We start from the raw sequence: 14,142 nt of genomic DNA on the forward strand, positions 1-14,142 counted from the left end.
ATACAATCTTTAAAGGCCCAGTGTAGTCAAAATTCTGTTTTTCCTGTGTTTTGTGTCATATTGTACAACAGCTGATATAACTAACACTGTAAAAGTGTGGGGGGAAATGTGTCAGTGTTAGTTTCTGATAGTTGCTGGATGAAAATACAATCTACACAGGACCTTCTAATCAGCCTGTTTGCATTGGCGGGAGTTTCGGCTTGCCTGGTGACATTACCAGGCGGTAAATTGGTTAATAGACCAAACACAAAGACAGTTCCAAACCTCCGCCAATAACAGCTAGTTTTAAGTTTTCCCCTCCCAACTCAGACCACTCCCAGATAGTCCTAGCAAAATTCTTGCTTGAGAAATAGTTTTTTTTTTAGCTTTTTTGTAAATTTTAATGGAAAATTATTACAGTAAGGTATTTAATTGTTACCCAGAAATGATTTGATAAAGTCGGCTGTATTGGGCCTTTAAACAACTCCATTAACTTTTCTGCAAGGGTTTGGAGGTGGGTGTGGCATTTCAACTTTGGATGACCTCAACTTTGGATGTCCTCAACTTTTGATGGCCTCTCCTTCTTGAGTTTTCTCCTAAAACGTACACTACACACCTGTCCCGTTTCTGCCCCACCCCCTTCACAATTCAAATTTAGTTCTGTTCACATTCTTAAATGTAGTCTTCAAGATCTTTCTAGCACACCATTGGCTTGACACGTCTTTTAGCTTTTCTATGCCATTTTGTAGAGTACACCCAACTGTACAGCATGGGAAGGTGAAAGTAGACTCTTCTCACAACAAGTTAGTTTGACAGTTGACAGTATTATACTTTTTTTCAGTGCATTACATGTTTGGCATGTATCTATTTGCTTTAACAATTTTCTTTCATCTCAGCACAAAGTAAAAACTGCTGACAGTAACACAATAAAATCTCACACCTCCAATATTCACACAAGCTGAAAAAACATGTCACCTCAGCAGATTCAATTGAGGAAGTCTGTGAGATGATAAGGTCAACATCTGTAGCCCAACGCTTAGCGCCATGGGAACCAGAGCACCCCATGTCTCCCTCGGAGTAGCAGGTAACAAATGGGGACTGGAGAACAGGTTTGAGGATCCATTCCCATGTCTATCTTTGGCCAGGAAGAATCTGTGGAGAGGCCCGAGAGAAACATCGAGTGAGAAAATGAAGGGAGTAGTGGGGAGAAAGGGGGAAGTGTTTAACGATCACACTCACAGATCACCACTTGGAGAGAGGGACAGGGGGGTAATGATCCTCTACACTCTACAGGCCTCAGCGCCGTCCAATCCCTCTCTCCTCTCTCCACCCCCCTCATTCCATTCCTCTCCTGTTACTACTAGTTTGGAGGGAGAGTGAAGGGAAAAGAGCGTTCCCGTAACACGGAGGCATGATCACTTGTCTTAGTCGTCTTGGTTGTGTGATACTCATGGGTTTAATCAGTCGCCTCTGTTGTTTACTTTGATTGTGTCAAACGTCAATGTGTGCCCTTACTCTTACTTGTGCCAAGCAAAAATCCACACTTCTGCAGTATCTCAAATGTAAGATGTAAGAGTGAGTCCAGTCAAAGTCCAGTCATAGATTTCAATTTTGATAGCCTGAGATCGATGACATCAGTTAAAAGAGGCCTCATGATAAGGTAAGGAGGAGTCATGTGAAATTCAGTAATTACCCCACCTTGCCTCATTAGCCTAGTGAACCCTCAGAGAGGCAAGTGTTCAGTCCCTCTGTCAGCAGATGATAACAGCAGGCTCGTCATTACCCAGTCAACACGGGTAAAGATGACGTGCCACACATCTCTATCTATAGCCCCATGCCCTCCACCACCCCACCCACATGCTCCAGGATCTCCGTCCTCGTGTTTATTGACACAATACTATGATCCACTATCTTGACTTGATGAAACTGCCCTCCCCCTTCAGATGTCGAGGTGATTGATAAACGACCAACGACAGCGTAGGTGCCCTGTGTTTATGGTCTTGTGCCTCTTCAACTGTATCTGTCAGTGTTGCTTGTGAGGAAATCTAGAGATTTTGCCTTTGGTGTTCTGCATAACAGTAGTAAAAAAGAAACTTTACATTATTTTAGCAAACACTGTTATCCAGAGCGACTTACAGGAGCAGTTAGGTTTACGTGCCATGCTCAAGGACACATCGACAGATTCTTCACCTTGTCGCCTCAGAGGATTCAAACCAACGACGTTTCTGTTACTGGCCCAACTAGGATACCTGCCGCTCTCATCTCAATCCACATATTGTATACTCTAACCAACTCAGGCCCCCTAAGTATTTAAAAAAAAATCTTAGCCAGGCCAATTTAATTAAGGTAAATACAATTAAGGTAAATACAATTTTAGACAGGATAGTTTTCCACGATTTCACCCCCATTTTTCATGTAAAAACCCATTATGTAACAGATAAACAACTGCCAGATGGGTGCAAATGAGGGCCTTAATCTGTCCTGTGTGACATGTAGAATGTGCCTGAGGTCCGTCTCTAGTTTACATGTGTATCTAGCTCACAGCATGGGCCTGTCTGAGGCTGGGCTGGCTGGTCTAGTCTATGAGACCAGGCTGGTCTGAGGCCAAAGGGGACAAACGGCAACCTAAAACCCTGCCCCCTCTACCTGCTGTTTACATCTCTCTGCTTATCCACCAGCTCAGTCCAGTGGTGACGCGTCATTCAGGGCAGGTGGGGCAGCTCAAAAATAAAATAAAATACAACCTAATTATTATTATTTTTTAAATATATGTAAGTTATTTTGGCATTAATACGTGTCACATATCAGTTTGCAAACAATGTAAAATAAATAAATAATTTAGTTATTAAAGCCGCATACAAACATGGTCTCTTTTTTGCTTTCTTGAGTAAGGCAGCTCCAAAATGCAGGTGTTTCATCCAAGCTCAGTGCTTTCTGTGGTGGTGGGGCAGCCAGCAGAAAATACGGAGCGTAGGGGTTGGAAAATGTTCTCTAGTTGCGCCGTGATTGGCTCAGTGTTCTGTCACTCAAGGGGACACTATGTCACCGCAAAATCTATGGGTAAAGCTCGGAAATTCAAGCCCCTTGGGTGCTACCATAGACTTACATTAGAAGTGCCCATCCAAGAAGGCTCAAGGTCATTGGCCACATGTAAAATGACGTCAAATCACGTTATATCTACCTTAGCTTTGATTGGACTGATCATGTCAACATCATACTTTCAAAATCTTAGCTAACAAGCTAGACAAGCAGTCATCATCATGCATCAATGCGGCAATCTACTGGCAAATACTTTTCAATCCTTGTCATATGAAGAGAAATTATAGATAAAATGTATCGGTGCTCATCGGCCATTGGACATAAACATTACACAACAAGTTGGATATCGCAAATTCAACAATGAGTGCTAAGGCGCCACTGCAGCCCTGGGTTCAATCCCAGGCTGTGTCACAGCCGGCCGTGACCGGGAGACCCATGGGATGGCGCACAATTGGCCCAGCGTCGTCTGGGTTAGGGGAGGGTTAGGCCGGCCGGGATGTCCTTGTCTCATCGTGCTCTAGCGACTCCTTGTGGCGGGCCGGTCGGTCGACATCGGTCGTCAGTTCGACAGTGTTTCCTCTGACACATTTGTGCGGCTGGCTTCCGGGTTAAGCGAGCAGTGTGTCAAGAAGCAGTGCGGCTTGGCTCTCGACTTCACCAAGTCCGTAGGGGAATTGCAGTGATGAGACAAGATCGTAACTACCAATTGGATATCCCGAAAAAGGGGATAACGCCATGGGCCAGAAAAGTTTGAATACATTGGCCATGCTGTCAATCCAGCATGACTTCTGCCGCGTTCAAAACATCTGGAAACTCGGATCTGTGAAATCTCAGACTTCAGTGAGTTCAAGACAACTGGGAACTCTGATAAAACTAGCTCAGGCTGGGAAAATACGGAAAATAATTTTGAATGGTCATCCAACTCTGAATTCCAAGTCGGGATACTTAATGTGAGTCTGGAAGGAGAGTTCACGGTCTAACCAGACACCTAGGTATTTGTAGTTGTCCACATATTCTAAGTCAGACCCGCCGAGAGTAGTGATTCTAGTGGGGCGGGCGGGTGCAAGCAGCGTTCGATTGAAGAGCATGCATTTAGTTTTACTAGCGTTTAAGAGCAGTTGGAGGCCACGGAAGGAGTGTTGTATGGCATTGAAGATCGTTTGAAGTTTTGTTAACACAGTGTCCAATGAAGGGGCAGATGTATACAAAATGGTGTCGTCTGCGTAGAGGTGGATCTGAGAGTCACCAGCAGCAAGAGCGACATCATTGATATACACAGAGAATAGAGTCGGCCCGAGAATTGAACCCTGTGGCACCCCCATAGAGACTGCCAGAGGTCCAGACAACAGGCCCTCCGATTTGACACATTGAACTCTATCTGAGAAGTAGTTGGTGAACCAGGCGAGGCAGTCATTTGAGAAACCAAGGCTATTTAGTCTGCCAATAACAATGCGGTGATTGACAGAGTCAAAAGCCTTGGCCAGGTCGATGAAGACGGCTGCACAGTACTGTCTTTTATCGATCACGGTTATTATATCGTTTAGGACCTTGAGCGTGGCTGAGGTGCACCCATGACGAGCTCGGAAACCAGATTGCATAGCGGAGAAGGTACGGTGGGATTTGAAATGGTCGGTGATCTGTTTGTTAACTTGGCTTTCAAATACTTTCGAAAGGCAGGGCAGGATGGATATAGGTCTGTAACAGTTTGGATCTAGAGTGTCACTCCCTTTGAAGAGGGGGATGACCGCGGCAGCATTCCAATCTCTGGGGATCTCAGACAATACGAAAGAGAGGTTGAACATGCTAGTAATAGGGGTTGCGACAATTTCGGCGGCTAATTTTAGAAAGAAAAGGTCCAGATTGTCTAGCCCATCTGATTTGTAGGGGTCAAGATTTAGCAGCTCTTTAAGGACATCAGCTATCTGAATTTGGGTAGGGGTAGCCAGGTGGAAAGCATGGCCAACCGTAGCAAAATGCTTATTGAAATTCTCGATTATCGTAGATTGATCGGTGGTTACAGTGTTTCCTTGCCTCAGTGCAGTGGGTAGATGGGAGGAGGTACTCTTATTCTCCATGGACTTTACAGTGTCCCAAAACTTTTTGGAGTTAGTGCTACAGGATGCACATTTCTGTTTGAAAAAGCTAGCCTTTGCTTTCCTAACTGATTGTGTATATTGGTTCCTGACTTCCCTGAAAAGTTGCATATCGCGTGGGCTGTTCGATTCTAATGCAGTACGCCACAGGATGTTTTTGTGCTGGTCAAGGGCAGTCAAGTCTGGGGTGAACCAGGGGCTATATCTGTTTTTAGTTCTGCATTTTTTGAATGGGGCATGCTTATTTAAGATGGAGAGGAAAGCACTTTTGAAGAACATCCAGGCATCCTCTACTGACGGAATGAGGTCAATATCCATCCAGGATATTTCTCATTAATGCTCATCATCCCCTTATGCCATAGTTTGTCCATCTCAATTGTCAGTAGAAACCACATTTGTTTAAGCAAGTCAGCCATATCAGCTATGTTTTTTAAAAAGGCAGTTAATGAGGCTGAATGAACTGTTTCACTGTCAGACAAGGCTCCGCTGATAGCCAGGTGTAGCAGTGGTAAGGTGTTGGGACTGCTGTTTGGACTCTGCTGTTGGGACATCTTTATGTAGGCCCTAACAGTTTGTCGTCACCGTTTGTTACCGTTATAGTGCATTAAAAAAATAAAAATAAAGGGTTTGCCCCACCAAGATTGACATGCTTAAATCGCCACTGGCTCAGTCATGTCTACGGTGTATTGATGAAAAAGGGGGCAAACGGCACCCTTGATCAGCTCTCCCTGTTCAAATGCTTCTCTCCTGATTCACTGTCATAAACCTCACCGCGCGAGCGTTGAAAAAATAAATGTACACATACATGTATTAATTCAATGATTTTACCAATACTGCTCGCTCGCGCGAACGAGTGTCTGCGTAACCAAGCGCTTAAATACATCTTGGTTCGACTTGTTGGTTATCAGGAAGACACAAACCAACGTGGATGCTTGAAAGACAAATGAGGAGAGATGAAGTAAATATTAACTAACTAGAGAGCCTTCAGAAAGTATTCACACCATTTGACATCATCTTTCTTAGCTCAGCTGGTAGAGCACGGCGCTTGTAACGCCAAGGTAGTGGGTTCGATCTCCGGGACCACTCATACACAAAAAATATCAACAATAAAAATATATGCACACATGACTGTAAGTCGCTTTGGATAAAAGCGTCTGCTAAATGGCATATTATTATTATCATTATAAAACAATTTGGAGAAGATTGATATCGATTTTTGAGACATGACGTGGTATTTTCATATTTTAGTATACTCTTTTCATATTAATCCAAAATTCCTGATCTGTTTAGAAGATTTCTCACAGAAACAAGCGTATCTATGTGAAATGTAAACGGAGAACTGAGCATACCACAACCTTTTTATTTTCAAAATCTTTTACATTTAATTCAGTTCGTGTTAATTTGGCTTTTTGCGACCCGCGGAAACAACTTTGCAGACGACCACCTCAAATCCTCAAAAGTCGCTGCGCGAAGCGGCACGGCTCTGTCTAGAGATTTGGTGCTTATTATCGGATTTATTAGGTTACGAAATCTGACTTTTTTTTTGATATAATGTTAATGCATTATACCATATGCATGTCAGGTACAATAACAACCCAATGTTCAAACTAACTAGCAACAGCTAGCTAGCTAAATGTCCATGAGTGTTTCGACCTGCCCCCAAATTAATATAGTTTGTTCACAGTTCGTTTTGATATTTTAACCTGCATGTCATGATCTGGTCTGGTGTGGATGGACCAAATCAACATGCGCGCGATGACTCACGCGCGTGGCTGGTGTGGTCAGATCGTTAAGGCAGTATTATACCAATAAGAAGGTATTTTCATCACTACCACTTCAAACACAGTGTTGGCAGGTTTACATTTTAGTCATTTAGCAGACGCTCTTATCCAGAGCGACTTAAATTAAGTGAGTGCATACATTTTTCATACTGGCCCCCCGTGGGAAACGAACCCACAACCCTGGCTTTGCAAGCGCCATGCTCTACCACCTGAGCTACAGGAGGTTCTTTATTTTCATTTGAAAAGTCATGCTGATATTCTTTGACAAGAAAAGGCTCTATCAGATATTCTATTTTGTTTAGAAGTTTTTTTCTCTCCAGTTGTTAAAATAACTTTGGACCAGTATTGTATCCCAAAAGACAGGGTTGAACAGTACGACTGTGATTTCTTGATGTTGTGTCCTATGCTGAACATTTATTTTTCAACTGTCATCTCCTTTTGTATCAATGTCCACCTGCACAGGTACTGCGTTGTTTTATAAAGTTACGATCATAATGTTGGTAAGTTCTTCCTGTGTAATAATTGAAGTCTATTACTGTAATACACCACTTACAGAGTTAATGGTACCATTCATAATGTGAGTACTTTCAATCCAAACCAGTGGCACCAATAAACCCATTTTGACACAGAGACCGGTGTGCTACGATCCCAACTGGGTCATTCACTTATTAAGGAGAGGTGGGAGAGAATAATGTGGACCTCGATACCAAGACCCCAGCCTGGCAACACTGGGGCAATAATCACTGATACATTGATAAGGCCGTGCCACACACACACACACACACACACACACACACACACACACACACACACACACACACACACACACACACACACACACACACACACACACACACACACACACACACACACACACACACACACACACTCATTTTTACATTTACATTTGAGTAATTTAGGAGTTAGTGCATTCATCCTAAGATACAGTACCTATGTGGAACAACCATAAATCTCAGTCATAGTAAGTACATTTTTTTATAAATAAAGTAGCTATCAGCAAAGTCAAAGCTAGTAAGGAGGAAACACACACACACACACACACACACACACACACACACACACACACACACACACACACACACACACACACACACACACACACTTCTCTGCACCCTAATGACCTCACCCTGTCAAAGGACACACTCCTTCATCTTTATTGATACAAGAGAGCAGGCTCAAGGCTATCTCTACCTGCCCTTGGTAAAATGGGGCGCTCCATTCAGATGTATAAATCTGGCGAGACGTCCAACGACACAATACGTGTGCCTTGTGTTTTACTGACACCCCAGCAAACACGTCACGTTACCCGATGAACCCCGATTTAATGTATTGCTAATTATTGGTAATGTCATGACATTACCTTCCCACAATGATGTGGCAACATTAATCTGAAGCTAACATCATGACGACGTCAACGTCATCTTCCTTACTTCCTCAACACCTCGCAGCAATGTGATAAGGTAACATATTGGTCGTGGTTATATAGACCTACACCTACGGAGAACGTCACAATATGACTGATATGGTTTGTTTAATTTGCTGGCTACCAAGTGCATTTGCATTGCTGTGTTTATTAAATCATTTTGTATGGTTCCAACCTGCTGTATGGTTCCAACCTGCTGTATGGTTATAACCTGCTGTATGGTTCCAACCTGCTGTATGCTTCCAACCTGCTGTATGGTTATAACCTGCTGTATGGTTATAACCTGCTGTATGGTTCCAACCTGCTGTATGCTTCCAACCTGCTGTATGGTTATAACCTGCTGTATGGTTATAACCTGCTGTATGGTTCCAACCTGCTGTATGGTTATAACCTGCTGTATGGTTCCAACCTGCTGTATGGTTATAACCTGCTCTATGGTTATAATCTGCTGTATGGTTCCAACCTGCTGTATGGTTCCAACCTGCTGTATGGTTATAACCTGCTGTATGGTTATAACCTGCTGTATGGTTCCAACCTGCTGTATGGTTATAACCTGCTCTATGGTTATAATCTGCTGTATGGTTCCAACCTGCTGTATGGTTCCAACCTGCTGTATGGTTATAACCTGCTGTATGGTTCCAACCTGCTGTATGGTTATAACCTGCTGTATGGTTATAACCTGCTGTATGGTTCCAACCTGCTGTATGCTTCCAACCTGCTGTATGGTTATAACCTGCTGTATGGTTATAACCTGCTGTATGGTTCCAACCTGCTGTATGGTTATAACCTGCTGTATGGTTCCAACCTGCTGTATGGTTCCAACCTGCTGTATGGTTATAACCTGCTGTATGGTTCCAACCTGCTGTATGGTTCCAACCTGCTGTATGGTTATAACCTGCTGTATGGTTCCAACCTGCTGTATGGTTCCAACCTGCTGTATGGTTCCAACCTGCTGTATGGTTATAACCTGCTGTATGGTTCCAACCTGCTGTATTGTTCCAACCTGCTGTATAGTTATAACCTGCTGTATGGTTATAACCTGCTGTATGGTTCCAACCTGCTGTATGGTTCCAACCTGTTGTATGGTTGTAATCTGCTGTATGGTTCCAACCTGCTGTATGGTTATAACCTGCTGTATGGTTATAACCTGCTGTACGGTTATATCCTGCTGTATGGTTATAACCTGCTGTATGGTTCCAACCTGTTGTATAGTTATAACCTGCTGTATGGTTCCAACCTGCTGTATGGTTATAACCTGCTGTATGGTTATAACCTGCTGTATGGTTATAACCTGCTGTATGGTTATAACCTGCTGTATGGTTCCAACCTGCTGTATGGTTCCAACCTGCTGTATGGTTATAACCTGCTGTATGGTTCCAACCTGCTGTATGGTTATAACCTGCTGTATGGTTCCAACCTGCTGTATGGTTCCAACCTGCTGTATGGTTATAACCTGCTGTATGGTTCCAACCTGCTGTATGGTTATAACCTGCTGTATGGTTACAACCTGCTGTATGGTTCCAACCTGTTGTATGGTTATAACCTGCTGTATGGTTCCAACCTGCTGTATGGTTATAACCTGCTGTATGGTTATAACCTTCTGTATGGTTATAACCTGCTGTATGGTTCCAACCTGCTGTATGGTTCCAACCTGCTGTATGGTTATAACCTGCTGTATGGTTCCAACCTGCTGTATGGTTATAACCTGCTGTATGGTTCCAACCTGCTGTATGGTTATAACCTGCTGTATGGTTATAACCTGCTGTACGGTTATAACCTGCTGTATGGTTCCAACCTGCTGTATGGTTCCAACCTGCTGTATGGTTATAACCTGCTGTATGGTTCCAACCTGCTGTATGGTTATAACCTGCTGTATGGTTCCAACCTGCTGTATGGTTATAACCTGCTGTATGGTTACAACCTGCTGTATGGTTCCAACCTGTTGTATGGTTATAACCTGCTGTATGGTTCCAACCTGCTGTATGGTTATAACCTATTGTATGGTTATAACCTTCTGTATGGTTATAACCTGCTGTATGGTTCCAACCTGCTGTATGGTTCCAACCTGCTGTATAGTTATAACCTGCTGTATGGTTACAACCGGCTGTATGGTTCCAACGTGCTGTATGGTTCCAACCTGCTGTATGGTTATAACCTGCTGTATGGTTATAACCTGCTGTATGGTTCCAACCTGCTGTATGGTTATAACCTGCTGTATGGTTCCAACCTGCTGTATTGTTCCAACCTGCTGTATGGTTCCAACCTGCTGTATGGTTCCAACCTGCTGTATGGTTATAACCTGCTGTATGGTTCCAACCTGCTGTATGGTTCCAACCTGCTGTATGGTTCCATCCTGCTGTATGGTTATAACCTGCTGTATGGTTCCAACCTGCTGTATGGTTATAACCCGCTGTATGGTTATAACCTGCTGTATTGTTCCAATCTGCTGTATGGATCCAACCTGCTGTATGGTTATAACCTGCTGTATGGTTATAACCTGCTGTATGGTTCCAACCTGCTGTATGGTTATAACCTGCTGTAGGGTTCCAACCTGCTGTATGGTTATAACCTGCTGTATGGTTATAACCTGCTGTATGGTTATAACCTGCTGTATGGTTATAACCTGCTGTATGGTTATAACCAGCTGTATTTTTCCAACCTGCTGTATGGTTATAACCTGCTGTATGGTTATAACCTGCTGTATGGTTCCAACCTGCTGTATGGTTCCAACCTGTTGTATGGTTATAACCTGCTGTATGGTTCCAACCTGCTGTATGGTTATAACCTGCTGTATGGTTATAACCTTCTGTATGGTTATAACCTGCTGTATGGTTCCAACCTGCTGTATGGTTCCAACCTGCTGTATGGTTCCAACCTGCTGTATGGTTCCAACCTGCTGTATGGTTATAACCTGCTGTATGGTTATAACCTGCTGTATGGTTATAACCTGCTGTATGGTTCCAACCTGCTGTATGCTTCCAACCTGCTGTATGTTTATAACCTGCTGTATGGTTATAACCTGCTGTATGGTTCCAACCTGCTGTATGGTTATAACCTGCTGTATGGTTATAACCTGCTGTATGGTTCCAACCTGCTGTATGGTTATAACCTGCTCTATGGTTATAATCTGCTGTATGGTTCCAACCTGCTGTATGGTTCCAACCTGCTGTATGGTTATAACCTGCTGTATGGTTATAACCTGCTGTATGGTTCCAACCTGCTGTATGCTTCCAACCTGCTGTATGGTTATAACCTGCTGTATGGTTATAACCTGCTGTATGTTCCAACCTGCTGTATGGTTATAACCTGCTATATGGTTATAACCTGCTGTATGGTTCCGACCTGCTGTATGGTTATAACCTGCTCTATGGTTATAATCTGCTCTATGGTTCCAACCTGCTGTATGGTTCCAACCTGCTGTATGGTTATAACCTGCTGTATGGTTCCAACCTGCTGTATGGTTCCAACCTGCTGTATGGTTATAACCTGCTGTATGGTTCCAACCAGCTGTATGGTTCCAACCTGCTGTATGGTTCCATCCTGCTGTATGGTTATAACCTGCTGTATTGTTCCAACCTGCTGTATAGTTATAACCTGCTGTATGGTTATAACCTGCTGTATGGTTCCAACCTGCTGTATGGTTCCAACCTGTTGTATGGTTGTAATCTGCTGTATGGTTCCAACCTGCTGTATGGTTATAACCTGCTGTATGGTTATAACCTGCTGTACGGTTATAACCTGCTGTATGGTTATAACCTGCTGTATGGTTCCAACATGCTGTATGGTTCCAACCTGTTGTATGGTTATAACCTGCTGTATGGTTCCAAACTGCTGTATGGTTATAACCTGCTGTATGGTTATAACCTGCTGTATGGTTATAACCTGCTGCATGGTTCCAACCTGCTGTATGGTTCCAACCTGCTGTATGGTTATAACCTGCTGTATGGTTCCAACCTGCTGTATGGTTATAACCTGCTGTATGGTTCCAACCTGCTGTATGGTTCCAACCTGCTGTATGGTTATAACCTGCTGTATGGTTATAACCTGCTGTATGGTTATAACCTGCTGTATGGTTACAACCTGCTGTATGGTTCCAACCTGTTGTATGGTTCCAACCTGCTGTATGGTTCCAACCTGCTGTATGGTTCCAACCTGCTGTATGGTTATAACCTGCTGTATGGTTCCAACCTGCTGTATGGTTCCAACCTGCTGTATGGTTATAACCTGCTGTATGGTTCCAACCTGCTGTATGGTTATAACCTGCTCTATGGTTATAACCTGCTGTACGGTTATAACCTGCTGTATGGTTCCAACCTGCTGTATGGTTCCAACCTGCTGTATGGTTCCAACCTGCTGTATGGTTATAAACTGATGTATGGTTATAACCTTCTGTATGGTTATAACCTGCTGTATGGTTCCAACCTGCTGTATGGTTCCAACCTGCTGTATGGTTATAACCTGCTGTATGGTTCCAACCTGCTGTATGGTTATAACCTGCTCTATGGTTATAACCTGCTGTACGGTTCCAACCTGCTGTATGGTTCCAACCTGCTGTATGGTTATAACCTGCTGTATGGTTCCAACCTGCTGTATGGTTCCAACCTGCTTTATGGTTATAACCTGCTGTATGGTTACAACCTGCTGTATGGTACCAACCTGTTGTATGGTTATAACCTGCTGTATGGTTCCAACCTGCTGTATGGTTATAACCTGCTGTATGGTTATAACCTTCTGTATGGTTATAACCTGCTGTATGGTTCCAACCTGCTGTATGGTTCCAACCTGCTGTATAGTTATAACCTGCTGTATGGTTCCAACCGGCTGTATGGTTCCAACCTGCTGTATGGTTCCAACCTGCTGTATGGTTATAACCTGCTGTATGGTTATAACCTGCTGTATGGTTCCAACCTGCTGTATGGTTCCAACCTGCTGTAAGGTTCCAACCTGTTGTATGGTTGTAATCTGCTGTATGGTTCCAACCTGCTGTATGGTTATAACCTGCTGTATGGTTATAACCTGCTGTACGGTTATAACCTGCTGTATGGTTATAACCTGCTGTATGGTTCCAACCTGCTGTATGGTTCCAACCTGTTGTTTGGTTATAACCTGCTGTATGGTTCCAACCTGCTGTATGGTTATAACCTGCTGTATGGTTCCAACCTACTCTATGGTTATAACCTGCTGTATGGTTACAACCTGCTGTATGGTTCCAACCTGTTGTATGGTTATAACCTGCTGTATGGTTCCAACCTGCTGTATGGTTATAAACTGCTGTATGGTTATAACCTTCTGTATGGTTATAACCTGCTGTATGGTTCCAACCTGCTGTACGGTTCCAACCTGCTGTATGTTTATAACCTGCTGTATGGTTCCAACCTGCTGTATGGTTCCAACCTGCTGTATGGTTCCAACCTACTCTATGGTTATAACCTGCTGTATGGTTCCAACCTGCTGTATGGTTCCAACCTGCTATATGGTTCCAACCTACTCTATGGTTATAACCTGCTGTATGGTTACAACCTGCTGTATGGTTCCAACCTGTTGTATGGTTATAACTTGCTGTATGGTTCCAACCTGTTGTATGGTTATAACCTGCTGTATGGTTCCAACCTGCTGTATGGTTATAAACTGCTGTATGGTTATAACCTTCTGTATGGTTCCAACCTGCTGTATGGTTATAACCTGCTGTATGGTTATATCCTGCTGTATGGTTCCAACCTGCTGTATGGTTCCAACCTGCTGTATGGTTATAACCTGCTGTATGGTTATAACCTGCTGTATGGTTATAACCTGCTGTATGGTTCCA

This window comes from Coregonus lavaretus (assembly GCF_964263955.1).
Source record: "Coregonus lavaretus genome assembly, chromosome: 15".
In the NCBI taxonomy this organism is placed as follows: Eukaryota; Metazoa; Chordata; class Actinopteri; order Salmoniformes; family Salmonidae; genus Coregonus; species Coregonus lavaretus.